General features: G+C 39.9%; 1 pseudogene; it reads left to right on the forward strand.

Annotated features, from left to right (window-relative positions):
- Window positions 1–7475: 7475 nt before the first annotated feature.
- The window catches only part of LOC103740319, a 16670-nt pseudogene continuing 9090 nt past the window's right edge, over window positions 7476–15055 (forward strand).

Genomic DNA, 15055 nt, shown 5'->3' on the forward strand with positions numbered 1-15055 from the left:
TCTAGATGCATTGGACTTGGATTATCAAAGTTAAACCAAGATTGATGTAGTGATTAAAAAAAAATCACCAACCAAAAAAGTTCAGGCCCAGAAAGATTCACTACAGATTTCTGTCTTCACTTTAAAGAACTAACAACAAACATTCTCAAATTATTTTATAAAATAGAAAAAGAAGTAGTGCTTCCAGATCTATTTTATAACATCAATATTACCCATAATCCAAACCAGATAAAGATGCAACCAAAAAAGAAAATTATGGCCCAATCTCCCTTATGAACATAGATGCAAAGTTCTCAATAAAATACTTGCAAACTGAATTTAAGAACATATCAAAAAAGCATTCATTATTATCAAGTTGGCTTTATTCCAGAAATAAGGTATGGTTCAACATATAGAAATCAATAAATGTAAGTCAACACATAAATGAACTCAAGGACAGAAATCACATGATCATTTCAGTAGACACAGAAAACACCAGCACCCTTTCATGATAAACACAATAAAGATTACAGCCAACTTCATGCTAAATGGAGATCTCAAAGTATTTTCACTAAGATTAGGAACAACACAAGGATATCTACTCTCTCCATTCATATTTAATACAGTGTTTGAAGACAGAGCAATAAGATAAGGAAATAAAAAGGCTATGAATAGGAAAGAAGCAAAAGTATGCTTATATGTAGATGACATAATCCTGTACATAAGAGACCTTAAACACTACACCAGTAAAATCTTAGAGCTAATGAACACTGTCAACAGAGTAGCAGAATACATAGAAAAATCAGTAGCCTTCCAAGGATAAACGTATTGAGAAAGAAATTGGTTAAATAATTTCATTGACAAATTGCCTCAAAAACAACACTTTGGAGCCGGGCATGGCGGCGCACGCCTTTAATCCCAGGACTTGGGAGGCAGAGGCAGGCAGATCTTTGTGAGTTCGAGGCCAGCCTGGTCTACATAGTGAGTCCCAGGACAGTTGGGGCTACAGGGAGACCCTGTCTCAAAAAGACAAAAAAAAAAAAAAAAAAAAAAAAAAAAAAAAAAAAAAAAAACACTTTGGAACATACCTAGTTAAGGAAGTAAAAATCTCTGTAATACAAACTTCAAAACACTGAAGAAGGAATTAAAGAAGACACGAGAAGATGGAAAGACCGCCCATGTTCATAGACTGGAAGCATTAATATTGCAAAAATGACTGTCCTTCCAAAAGCATCAACAGATTCAATGTATCCCAATCAAAATTCTAGCATAATTCTTCACATAAATAGAAAAAAAATCATAAAATTAATGTGGAAACATAAAATGTCCTATTATGGCATTTTCTTATATATGGCACAGACTTACCCCAAACATCCCAAGCAACAATAATGCTGGAAGGTATCACTATACTTAATTTCAAGATATACCAGAGCCATAGTAATAAGAACATCGTGACACTGGAACAGAAACAGATAGGCAGAGCAGTTGAATAGAATAGATATAAGCCTACACAGCTACACCCACCTGATTTTTACAAAGTTGCCAAAAAGACATGTAGAGAAAAGACAGCCTCTCCAACAAATGTTATTGGGAAAATTAGATATTTACACATGGAATATGAAAGTAGGTCCTTATCTTTCACCCTGAATAAAACTGAACTCCAAATTGACCAAAGACTCAACATAAGACCTGAAACTCTGAAAGTGCTAGAGGAAAATATAGGGCATACACTTCAAGGTGGGACTTCTGAATAGGAATCCAGGGGCTCAGGAAATAAGGCTAACAATCACTAAATGGAACCTCATGAAATTAATAGTATCTAATAAATCAAAGGAAACTTAATGGAGTAAAGAGGCAACCTATGCAATGAGAGAAAATGTTCACCAGTTCACATCTGACACAGGATTAATATTTGCAATACTCAAAGAACCAACAACCAATCAAAACATACATGGGCTATGGAACTGAACAGAGTTCTAAAAAGAAGAAATACAGGTGGCTAAAAAATAAATAAATAAAGTATTAAGCATCCTTAACCATCAAGGAAATGTAAAAAAACTACCTTGATGTTTGACCTCACTCCTGTCAAAATGGAAAACAAATGGAAACAAATGTTGGTTAGGATGTGTAGAAAGGAGAACCTGTATCTTCTGTTGCTGGGAGTGTAAACTAGTGCAGTCACTATTAAAATCAGTGTGGAAGTTTCTCAGATATCTACAACAGAACTACAGTATAACCCACCTGTGCCATTCCTGGGTATATACCCAAAGGAGTCTATATCTGTGCTAGTTAGTTATTTGTCAACTGGACACAAACTAGAGTTACCCAGGAAGAGGAAACATCAGCTGAGGAATTTCTTCCATCAGAGTGGCCTGTGGGCATGTCTATAGGGCATTTTAGTTATTGCTAATTGATTATAGGAGGGCCCAACCCACTATGAGCAGTACCAATTGCAGACAGATGAAGCTGGGTTGTATAAGAAAAATAACTAAGCGTGAGCCCAGAAGCAAGTCAGTTGGCAACATGGTCTCTCTACAGTCTTTGCTTCAGATTCTGTTTCCAGGATCCTGCCTTGAGTTCCTGCCTTGGCTCCCCTCAATGGTGGACCATAATCTGTAAGCTAAAATAAACCCTTTCCTCCTCAAGTTGATTTTGATTGTGGTGTTTACCACAGCAACAGAAGGCACACTAGAACAATATCCATCTATAAACGGACTTGCACAGCTATGTTCATTGCTTCTCTACTCACAGTAACTAAGAAATGGGATCTTCCTTCATGTCCATCAACTGATCAATGGTCCAGAGACCCCAAAACAAGACAGTTTATTGACAATTCTAGGTTACCCACTAGAACTACATGATTAGATGCTATTGCTGAAGATATCACACACTTTGCTTGTAATACATAGAGAAATCAAACTGAAATGGGTCAACAAATTCCCTGCCTACTCACTAGCTTTCATGATGTCAGAAAGTGCTATGCAGGCTACATGAAGGGAGTAGTCAAACATCTTACCCAGTTGTGATCACCTATAAGCTACAATATCAACCTGCAAGGCAAGACATGCCCACTGGTGCAATAGTGGCATGACTGTTAAGCTGGTAACCAACTGCTTTCTAATTGGATTTGAGGCCTGCTCCATAGGAAAGAATTCATGTCCGGTACTATAAACCTTATCAAAAGCCCAAAGCTGAGGATATCATATGATCTAGGGGTAACCTACTACTTTTGTTTTACTAAATGGACATGTTGTTAAAATACCTCCTAAATATTTGTGTTCTAGTCTCAGCTTGGTCAGCAAAAGTGGGTGAAGAATATTTCTGAGACTTTTTTAACTGGCCAAAGTTCTGAGAATAAGTGACTGCTGAATGCTCAGCCTGAAGTGGGACATCTATATCACCCCTCCAAGACTGAGGGAACACTGAGGAAAAGATGTCAGAAAGAATGTAAGAACCATGGTATGGGAAGGGGTGCTATGAAATGCTGTCTTCTAGACCTGACATGGCTCTTGTACCCATGAACCCACAGCAGCAGTGGCTACTTGCATAAGACTGGGCTGATCAATTTCATCAAGGATGAGGAAGAGACTCATAAGACTCCACTCCTCCCAGAAGAGCTATAGGCAGTAAATGGTTGCTGGGGAGGGAGAAGTCATATGCCTCACTGGTGTACCACTACTAAGTTCCCCAAGTAAATACCCCTCCTTAATGCATATATGTGCTCAAATAAATAAATCCCCACTCATGCAAGAAACCTTATATGATCAAAGTACACTACATATTTGTAAGAAATTTGTGAAAGAATAAATTTAAATTTTAAAAATTAAGTTTGTAAGATATTATATTTATTAACAAACTCAAGTGTGTGTTGTTCTTCCTGTAGAATTTAAGCTTTGATTAAAGTGATTTATATTTAGCAAATGATTTTGTATTTTAATTTATTTAAAATTAGCTCATGTTTTATATTCATCATGTGACTTTCAAATTTTTATTTATATGACAAGCATACTTAGAAATCTTTTATACCAATTTATCTCATTTACTTAGTTTTAATAGTTATTTTTAGACTTAATGAAATTCAGATGTCAGGCAAATATAGTCAGCATTTTAATCAATTTTCTTGCTAAAGGAAAGTTAATGTGTTTATTGGAAACTTTTAAAAATATTTTTATTTTTGTTTAGAATTGCATGTGATGTACTTTTTAATTTAAAAACATTTTATTTTCATTGCTTTCTTTAAGAAGTAAGATGATTACATTGAAAGATTTTGTAGAGGTTGGGGAATTTGGACAGGGAATGGATGGCAAAGCCACATTATAGGAACACTGACAAATTTCCCATTAGTGTTGGAGCTTGATAATACAGCTTTTTCAGTAACCAATATTCAAAAATTATGGTAGACATATAGAATTTTGAAGTTATATTCTAAGCTAAAATTGAATATTTTTAGTTTGAGAATTATATCAGTTACTATTATTATTTTTTTAACTTCCCAAACCGTGATTTTTGTCCCTTGAAGTTCAATTAAGGCAGAGATGAAGGTATCCTCTGGATGTAGAAGAGTAAAAATGGGAACATGGCTCCAGCTCATAAAAGAGGAACACAGCTCCAGCTCACAGGAGGGGACCACAGCTCTAGGTTCACTGGAGGAGACTGCAACTCCAGGTCACAACAGGACTGCTATAGCTCCCAGGGCAGAACCACAGCTCCTGCTCACTGGGGCTAGAAGGGGCCCATAGCTCCAAGATGACAGAAGGGGACCACAGCTCCACCTCACAGGAGAGGACCATAGATCCAACACACATGATGAGACCACAACTCCAGCTCACAAAAGGGGACAACAGCTCTAGCTCACAGGAAGGGACCATAGCACCAGGATCACAGGAAGAGACCTCAGCTCCAGCTCACAGTAGGGGATCATAACACCGGCTCACAGGCAGAGACCACAGCTCCAGTTGACAGTAGGTGACCACAGCTTCAGGTTCACAGGAGGGGACCACAGGCCCAGCTTACAGGAGGGGACCACAGCTCCAGGTTCAGGAAAAGAACCTCAGCTCCAGGTTCACAGGAAGAAACCACAACTAAAGATTTATGAGAAGGGACCAAAGACCCAGCTTGCAATAAGGGGACCACAACTCTGGCACATGGAGGGGACCACAGATTCTGATTTATGAGAGGAGACCATGACTCCAGTTTCATGGGAGGGAGCACAGCTCCAGCTCACAGGAGGGGACCACAGCTCCAGGTTCATGGGATAGGACCATAGTTTCTGGGTCATGGGAGGAACTACAGCTCCAGGTTGATGGGAGATGTATTAGTTAATTTTCTGTTGCTGTGATAAAGCATGATGACCAAGGCCATTTATGGAAGGAAGAGACTGACTGAGCTTACAGTTAAGGGTTCATAATGGCAGGGGAGGCATGGTCGTAGGAAGTGGCCAAAGCAGAAAGCTGAGCAATCACATATTCAAGCAGACACAGGAGTCAGAGAGCAACTGGAAAATCTGGCAAAGCTTAAGAACTCTCAAAGCCCACCCTGTGACATGCTTCCTCCAGCATGGCCACACCTCCTAAAACCTCCAAAAAAGGAGCCTCCAACTGGCAACAAAATGTCCAAATTCTTGGGGCCTATGGGGGACATTCTCATTCAACCCATCACAGGAGGGGACTACAGCCCCAGCTCACAAGAGGGGACCAGAGCTCTGGCTCACAGAGAGGGGAGACTATAGCCCCAGGTTCACAGGATGGGACAACAGCTCTGGCTTATAGGAAGGCACCACGGCACAGCTCACAAGAGTGCTACAGGTTCACAGGACGGGACCACAGCACCAGCTCAGGAGTAGACCCCAACCCACGCATTTGGGCAGAGACCACAACTCTTGCTCATAGGAGGAAACCACATAGTCAGCTCACAGGAAGGGACCACAACTCTCGCACACCACAGCTAAAGATTCACAGGAGGGGACTGCAACTCCATTTCATGGGAGCGGGTCACCACTTCAGGCTCCCAGCAAGGAACCTCAAGTGCAGGATCATAGGATGGGACCACAGCTCCAAATTCACAGGAGGCAATAACAGTCCCATTGTGTGTGTGTGGGGGGGGGGAACCACAGCTCTGGGCTCATGGGAGACAACCGTAGTTTCAGGTTCATAGGACAGGTACACAGCTCCAGGTTCACAGGAAGGGACCCCAGCTTCCAGTTCACAGGAGGTGAACACAGTTCCAGGCTCACAGGAGCGGGTCACTGTTTTAATTATGCTGATTCCTATTATTTCCATCTCCATTGCTCTGTGCACATTATTATACTTGTGTTTAAGGTAGACTGTTTTCACTTCCAGACTAGTGTTATGCAGAGAGCTGCCACTGACACTGTCTTGGCTCTTCGGTCATTTTCTTTTGTAAGTGCTAATTGCTTTCTTGTTTGAACCCAGCTTGTCACCTGAATAATGAGGATGACAAACTGACTCTGGGTGGATGTTACAGTGACCACCTGGAGGCCCAGTCCCTGGCAAGGAAGGTACTCTGGGGTGCAGCATGGTGGGGTAGTCGCAATATTACATGGAGTTGTCTTTTGCCAAGAGCCACCACCACTACCATCTTGTGTCTTCAGTCATTTTCTTTGTCTTTCTTTCTGATTTTTATTTATTTATTAATTATTTATTTATTTTTATGTATATAAGTGTTATGCCTCCATGTAGGTAAGTGTATCCACAATGTGCAGTGCCCATGGAGGACAGAAGAGGACATCAGATCCCCTGGAAATGGAGTTGAGAAAGTTGTTAGTCTCCTTATGAGTGCTGGAATTTGATCCCAGGTCTTCTGCAAGAGCACCTAGAGTTCTTAACTGCCAAGCCATCTCTCTAGCCATGAGTCATTTTCTTTCTTAATTGCCAAGTCCTTTCTTATCTGAGCCCAGCTTGTCACCTGAATGATGATGATGGGTACCTAATCATTGGTGCACAGTGCAGTGGCCACCTGCAAGCCCAGACCCTGGCAAAGGAGGTGCACTGGGGTGCATCACAGGGGTGGTTACAAGCACCTCCTTGTTGTACCTGCAGCCAGGTCCTTAAACCCCAAGCTAGGTGGCTGGGGGAATGGTGCACTAGGGCATGGGTGTCAAATATCTGACCACATAAACTTTGGATGAATATAATCTTGACTGAGTGACAGCCCAGAGAAACATACTAATATTCTGAAGACATTCCTACACTTGCCAACAAATCAAAATCAATTTATTTGTCAAAGATTTATTTAAGTTCTGTGAATAAATTAGCATTTTACTTTATTTGAGTGCTCACTTACATAAAAGCTAACTGGTACCATGCAAACAATATAAAAACATAAGAATACAAAATATAAGCATAAGAACCCAAAGGTTTTATACTTTTTGTTAAATTTTATCACTGTTTATTATTATTATTATTATTATTATTATTATTATTATTATTATTATTGTGTGTGTCTATGTCTGTGTCTGTGTGTGATGTGATGTGAGTATGGGTGTGGGTGTGGATGTGCATATGCCAGCGCCTGTGTCAAGGTATGTATTCAGAGGTCAGAGGAGAACAAAGGACAACTTTCAGGAACTGGTTTTCTCTTTCAACCACGGCTTCTGGAGATCAAAGTCAGGTTGTCAGGCATATCGGTCACTTTTTGTCAAGTTGATACAAACTAAGTCACATGGGAAGAAGGAATCTCAATTGAGGAATTTCCTCTATCAGACTGGCCTCTGGGCCTGTCTGTGAGACATTTTCTTAATTGTTAAGTGATGTAGGAGGGCCCAGCCCACTGTAGGCAATGCTATCCTTGGCCCTGGCTATATAAGAAGAGTAGCTGAGCAAGCCAGGGGAAGCAAGCCAGAAAGCAGGTTTCACATCACCTGCTTCAGTTTCTGCCTCTAGGTTCCTGCCTCGAGTTTCCATTTTGGCTTCCCTTGATGATGGACTGTGAGCTGTAAACCAAATAAACCCTTTCCTCCCCAAGATGTTTTTGGTCAATGTTTATCACAGGAACAGAAACTAAACTACAACATGTGGCAAGCCCACTGTGGTGGTTTGATAAGAGTATCCTCCATAGACTCCAAGTATTGGACACATGGTCCCTAGTTCATGGTGCTGTTGGGGAGGGTCAAAAAACCTTTAGCAAGTATGGCCATGCTGGAGGAAGCCCTGGGGGCTAGTTTTGAGAATTGTTGTCTTGCTGGATTTCTAAATATGTTCTGCTTCCTGTACCTGCTTGAAGATAAAAGCTTTCTGCTCAGCCACCTCTTGTCCCTGCTTCCCCTGCATTATGATCTCTGGAGAAAGAACCAAGCAGACTCTTCCTTCTACAAGTTAACTTGGTCAGGATGTTTTAATCACAGCAACAGAAAAGTAACTAATTTACCCACTGAGCCATCTTGCCAGCCCCTAAATTTTATTAAATTTAACATTTGTCAGTTTCTTAGATGGTTAATGTGATTATTTTCTCCATGTCTCTAAGCATTCCTTAACCTTAAATCTGTTCTTTCAAAGGTTTGACTCTCAATTGAAACAAAATAGAAAACTGTATCTCAAGACTTCTTGGTAAGACTGTAGAGTAGAAACCTCACTACAAGCTGTGTGTAGTGGCACTCCTTTAAACCCAGCACTCAGGAGGCAGAGGCGGGAGGATCTCTGTGAGATCAAGGACAGCTGGTCTACATATTGAATTCCAGGCCAGCTGGTGGTAAAGGGAGACCCTGACTCATAGAGACTAAACAAAACACTACTGAGTGAAGAATGGATCTTTGAAGAAATCAAGAAGGAAAATTTGAAAATTCCCAAAATAAGATGAAAGAGAAAACACAACATATCGAAAGCTGTGGGATACAGTGAAAACAGACCTAGGAGGAAGTTTACAGCTCCAAGTGGCTACAACAGAAAATAAAAGCAATCTCAAATAAATAACTTAATGATACACCTTAATCTCTGGAAAATGCCAAAACCCAAATTAGAATACAGAAAGAAATCATTAAAATCAAGATCAAAGTTAATAACATAGAAACAAAAATATAATTCAAAGTTATGGGTGATGATGCTGGAGTTGGGCTCAGTGGTTGAGAGGACTTGCTGCTCTTTCAAGTCCTGGGTTCAATTAGCAGCACCTACATGGGGACTCACTACCTTCTGTAACTCTGACTCCAGCGATTTGATGCCCTCTTCTGGACACTTCAGGTACCAGTCATGGACATGATGTACATACATATATGAAGGCAAATATACATATACATCAAAAATAAAACAAACCTTTAAAAAAATTAAATAGAAATTTTAAAAATTGTATTAAAGAGTTTTAACAATAATAAAATGTTTTTGAAAAAATAAAGAATCAGAGGCTGGAGAGATTGCTCAGTGGTTAAGAAAACTTGCTGTTCTTCCAGAGAACCTGGGTTCAATTCCCAGCATGCATATGCAACTGCAGTTCCAGGGATGCATTTACATACATGCAGGCAAAACACTAATACACATCATATAAAAATAATAAAATACTTAAAAAAAATCAGTGAAACAAAGAGTTGGTTCTTTGAAAATATAAACAAAACTAGGCAACAGAAGAAAAGAATGCCCAAGTTAATAAAATTAGACATGTAAAGGGAGCCATTAAAACAGATACCAATGACATGCAAAAACTTATTAGGTCTTGCCTGAAAACCACATATTTCAGTCTCCTACAGTTCTTCATGCTCAGGCTCCTTCTTTCCCTTTACATCCCTGATTCCTATCCATTTTCCTGGCTCCCATAGTTACATCAGGATATATACTCACGAGTAAGGATTTGGTGCTAGTGTTACCAAGGGAGAAATGGGTAAAATGGGGGTATTTAAATGAGAGGGGGACAGAGATGGTTATACAAGGAACTAAGGGGGTAACAGGAAAGAAGGAGCTCAAGGGGTGGGGCACGGGAGACAGGAATTATCAAGGGTAAAATGGGGTAACTGGAGAGGGAAAATGGAGGGTTGGACAGGGAGAAAGGAAAAAATAATGTTTAGCTGATATGAAAATCCAGAGGGAAATGTATTAATTCAAAACCTATTGAAAATTATATATATCTCTACATGAGTTCACATGTATAGCTGAAGGCTATATAACAAGAAACAGTGCCAGACAGACCAAACCTCCCTTTGAGTTGTTGGCCAGGGTGGTCCAAGAGACCCCCAAAATTACACAGGCTATCGTCACAGCCCTTGATTGCCTCCCAGAACTTGAAGCAAAGACCCTATTGCTGAAGACAGGGCATACTTCAAACACAGGGTTTGAAGTAATGGAGCTGGAACTGACCTGGAAGCCACTTTCTCTGAAGGCTAGCTCTCCTATTTTTGGAAAGCACTATACAGGCTGCTAAGGGAGAATATTAATCAATGGTCCAACCCCAGCTTTAAGGTCTAATAACTACCACAATGACTGGCACAGCAAACTATACTGAGGCAGTAGTGGCACTTTTATCTTGGGGGTAACCAACAGCTACCTAATTGGACTTAAAAAAAACCCACTCAGTGGGAGGAAATGTGTGGTATTGTAAACATAGCCCAATACACATAGCTGGAGAGGTGACAGATCTTAGAGAAAACCCCAAGGGTATAATATCCCTAGACAAATGTATTTTTTTGTTATGTGCTAAATATGAATCCTAATATTTACAGACAAGCATGCCAGTCACTAGTCATCAAAGAAGCTTCTTTTGCAACAGATGGAGACTATTACAGAGTTCTACAACTGTCATACATAGAGATTGTCTGTGAAATTCCCAACTCTAAGTGACACATCTACAATGGTACCTCTCCACCTAAGGCTCATGGAACATAGGGGAACAAGAGGTAAAGAGAATACTAATGAATTTCTCAACTCTCAACAACAAAACTCCCTCATGTAACAGAGGGCCATGAACACAAAAGGACATAAATGTAAAGTAGAGACTAAGAGTCTGCAGAGTGTGGGTCCTTGGACAGGACTCCTATATTAAATTTCACTCACCCAGAGCTCAGGGACCATTGGCTAAAAGGGGCAGAAAGACTGTAAGAACCAGGGAGGAGGTGCATGACAACATGGAAATAGAGTCTTACGGGTTCCTGGGACCTTGCTCACATAAACCTACAGCAATGGTGTCAGCAAGCACAAGACACATGCAAACTCAAGCAGATAAAAACCCAGCACGGAATTGTGGAAATGAGCAGCAGGACCCAATCTTAGCCAAAGAACTATTGGTAGCTGATTATGGCTGAGTAAGGAAAAGCTGATCTTCTTAAAGGGAGGCACTTGAGATAGACTGAGTAGACCTCAGTGGACAAACTTGTACTGAGGAACATCTGGGGACGCTAACTTGACTCTTAACATAAATGACAGAATGCATGAAATCCAGTGTGTGTAGGGGGGGTGGTTATGAGAGGGTGTCAATGGGGAAGGGGGTATAAAGATGATTAAGAAGTTCTGTATGAAATACACAAAAATTCAATAAAAAATTTACAAAAAATTCCCCACATATTCCACTAAACTGAAAAGTCTAATAGAAATGGATGAATTTCTAGATGCACATAACTCAGCAAAATTAAATCAATATGAGATAAACAATTTAAATAAATCTATAACAAACAGTGAAACTGAAACAGTAATTTAAAATATTCAAACCCAAATTCATTGGTACATTTGAAGAGACCTTCAAAAAAAAACTAACACCAATGCTTCCCAAACTATTTCCAGAAAACAGAAAAGGAACAATACCAAACTTTTTAATAAAGCTAGTATTGCCCTGATAACAAAATCAGATAACAACACAAAAACAACAAAAACAAACTTACAGAACAATCTCCCTCATGAACAGACACAAAAAAATTTCAACAAAATACTTGCAAAGTGTTCAAGAACACATCAAAAATAGCATTCACCACGATCAAGTTGGTTTAATTCCAGAGTTGCAATATCAGTTCAATATTCACACATCAAAAATTATTGCATTTATGGTCTCAGTGGCAGATCACATGAGCATCTTGATAAATTCAGAAAAGGCTTTTAACAAAATCCAACATCCCCTCATGTTAAAAGTCCTGAGGAAATTCAGAATAGAAGGAATATATCTCAACATAATGAAGGGTACATATGACTAACTTGTAAGCAACATTATATTAAGTGGGGTAAAACACAAAGCATTTCCACTAAAATCAGGAATAAAACAAGGGCATTTGCTGGACCTGGTAGTTCCTCAACCCTGGTATCCTTATCTTCCATTCCTATTTCTAGTAAACTGAAGCCACGTCTTATACCCCTTTTGTACCTCAACACAAAGTGACCTGAAGTTTAAACACCAAACAACTTAACTGGGCCACAAACTGACAAGTTAGGGTAACAGCAAACAAAAATCTAAACATTCGCTCAACAAAAGCAAGATCAGTCCATGCCAAGAAACATCACCACCAACATAATTCCAAATGTCTAGGTCCCACTGAGAAACACAAACAACACAAATAACGAAGACTCCTTCAGAAATTAGCACCTCCACTGTCGTGTTTCCCAAGAGGGGCAACTTAGCTGATGCACAAGACAATTTCAAAACAGCAACTGTCAGTATGTACAGGGAATGAATTAAAAAAATGGAATGAAGACCAGGACAACAGGAACAGTCGAATGAAATAAGCAAAATAATTCAACATATGAACTTAGTTCTGGAGTGTCTTTAATCCCAGACACTGGAGGCAGAGGCAGGAAGATCTGAGTTCAAGGCCAGCTTGGTATACATAGTGAGCTCAAAGCTAAGCAGAGCTTCACAGTAAGAACCTCTCTCAAGGCAACCTGAAATGAAAAACTCAGTCAGACAAAAGGCTCAGATGAAGGTCTCACCAACTGATCTGATAAAGTGGAAGAGAGAATATCATATCTTGAAATCAAATTATAGAAAACGGTTCACTCAGTTAAAGAAAATGGTAATCGAAAATAACCCAGGAACAGAACATGGATGAATTCTGGGACACTATAAAAATACCAAACATAGGAACATAGGATTAGAAGAAGAAACTCAGGTCAAAGGTACAGAAGATATTTTTAACAAAACCCTAAATGTTCTGTGGCATTTATAGACATAACTGTGTCCCTGACTTGCTTTTCTCTTCCAGATGGAGCCTTTAGTTTGGTCCAGATGGAGACTTTAGAGTCTGGTATCAGAAAGGAAAAAGTCTCTCTCAATTCCCCATATCCCAGGCCTGAGATAAATCTCAAATCTGTAGCTGGCCCTCTGCATGATTCACCTCCCTAATTCACCTGCTTCTTTTCCACTTGCTATGAATACTCTACTAGCTGACTCACGGATACTGCACCACTCAGCACTCCAGGAAAACTTCTGAACAGATTCCAAGCAGCTGCAGTTTTCCCAGGGCTACTGTCGCCCCATGCAGTGTTTATTATTATGTCAACATCATAATCACCTGGACAAAGAAACTGACTCTTAAATTGAGTTTTTAAGAGTGGACTCAAATTCGAGGACATTAATTCCCCTAGCCATCTATTAGAACTGTATTCCAGAACTGTGTGATGTATCTCTCTTGTCCCCTCAACCAGTGCAGATGGATCAGTCTGTATCCTTACCCTATGCCAGTGGAACTGTTTCTGGAACCCTGTTTCTCCCACTGTGTCCCCAGATCAGGCCACACCCATATTTTTTTTCAAAATGGTTTCTCCAGCCTGATTGAGGAAATACAAATTCAAGTTCAGCTCCATCCTTAATCTCCACAGACTATCTGGTTTTTCATCCCTAGTCAAGGGACATATTTCATCCCATATTCATCCAAATTCAGGTGTCCTTCCTAACCTTCTCTGTGTCCTATGGAGATAAGTGAGTCACTGCTTGCAGCACTTTGTTAATTCTCAGGCATATCCACATTTATCCATTATCTTTTTGGGTGGAGTACCAAGATAAGGTTGCCAAGGAGACCCCTGGTCATCAGACCAAGGGCATGGTGTTGCTGGTATAAATTAAAAGCCAGTAGTCCAAATACCATCTAAATATTTGTTATAACACATTGTTTAGGAAATGACAAGAAAAAAAAGTCAGGACATGTTCAGTACAGATGCACAGTGTTTTCTGAATGTTTTTGAGTTCAGCTCACAGATGAGGAGTTGGCAGGTATGGAAGGGTCAACTCTATTTACTACTGAGACCTTCTCAGGAAGTTTGCTCACCCCTGGTCCTGGAGGGAAGGACTGATGGCCATATATGTTTGCTGGGTTTTCCCCACTCCCCAGGTTTTCTGCCCCTTCTCACATGGCTTCTCCCCACATACTGATTCCCACATGGCTGAAGTTCTTTTTCCAAAATGAAAAGCAACAAATTATTTGCATTACATAATAAGAGGAGTGTGCTGAGCACGGGAGGACTGATTCTCTAGAACAGATCTCCCACCTCCTCTGAGGCCCAGCTGTGGTCCTCGCTCCACACGTGGTCCTGGGCATCCAGGCCTTGATGTTGGGCCTCGCCCATTGCCAGGCACTAAGACATTTTCTATTATTTTTCTGTTGCTCTTCTGCAGCCCCAGTATACCTTCACCTATGTCCTTTGGAAGTTTTAATAAAAAAAAAAAAGAAAAAAAGAAACAGAAAGTACTATAATAACTAACCTTAGACAATTCTCAAACTAAAAATATGTAATTGTATTTTAGAATAAAAACTCACAATTCTGTATGTCCACCACAATTTTTTGAATATTTTTTACTGGAAAACTGTATTATTTACTACCAAACTCCAACAATGAGAAATTTGTCACTGTTGCTATGAGTTTGCCATTCACTCCCTTTCCAAATTCTCCAACCAATACAAAGTTTTTCAGTGTAATCACATTATATCTTAAATAAAGCAATGCTAATATTAAAAAAAAAGTCACTAGTCCTTATGTCCATTAATAAAAGTCATTCCTATAGCCCTGCAGAAGCCAAGAGTTAGGGTCCCAAGATATACCCTCTTATTAACTTTGGGCTTTGGGATTCATTTCTAGCCATATAGGAACATCTGCCTGAGATAGGCCCTTTTGATCACTGCTTCTTCTGTTGAAAGTTGAAAATCAATAGCTCATGGACATCA

This window comes from Nannospalax galili, unplaced genomic scaffold (genome assembly GCF_000622305.1).
Source record: "Nannospalax galili isolate Female #2095 unplaced genomic scaffold, S.galili_v1.0 scaffold639, whole genome shotgun sequence".
Lineage (NCBI taxonomy): Eukaryota > Metazoa > Chordata > Mammalia > Rodentia > Spalacidae > Nannospalax > Nannospalax galili.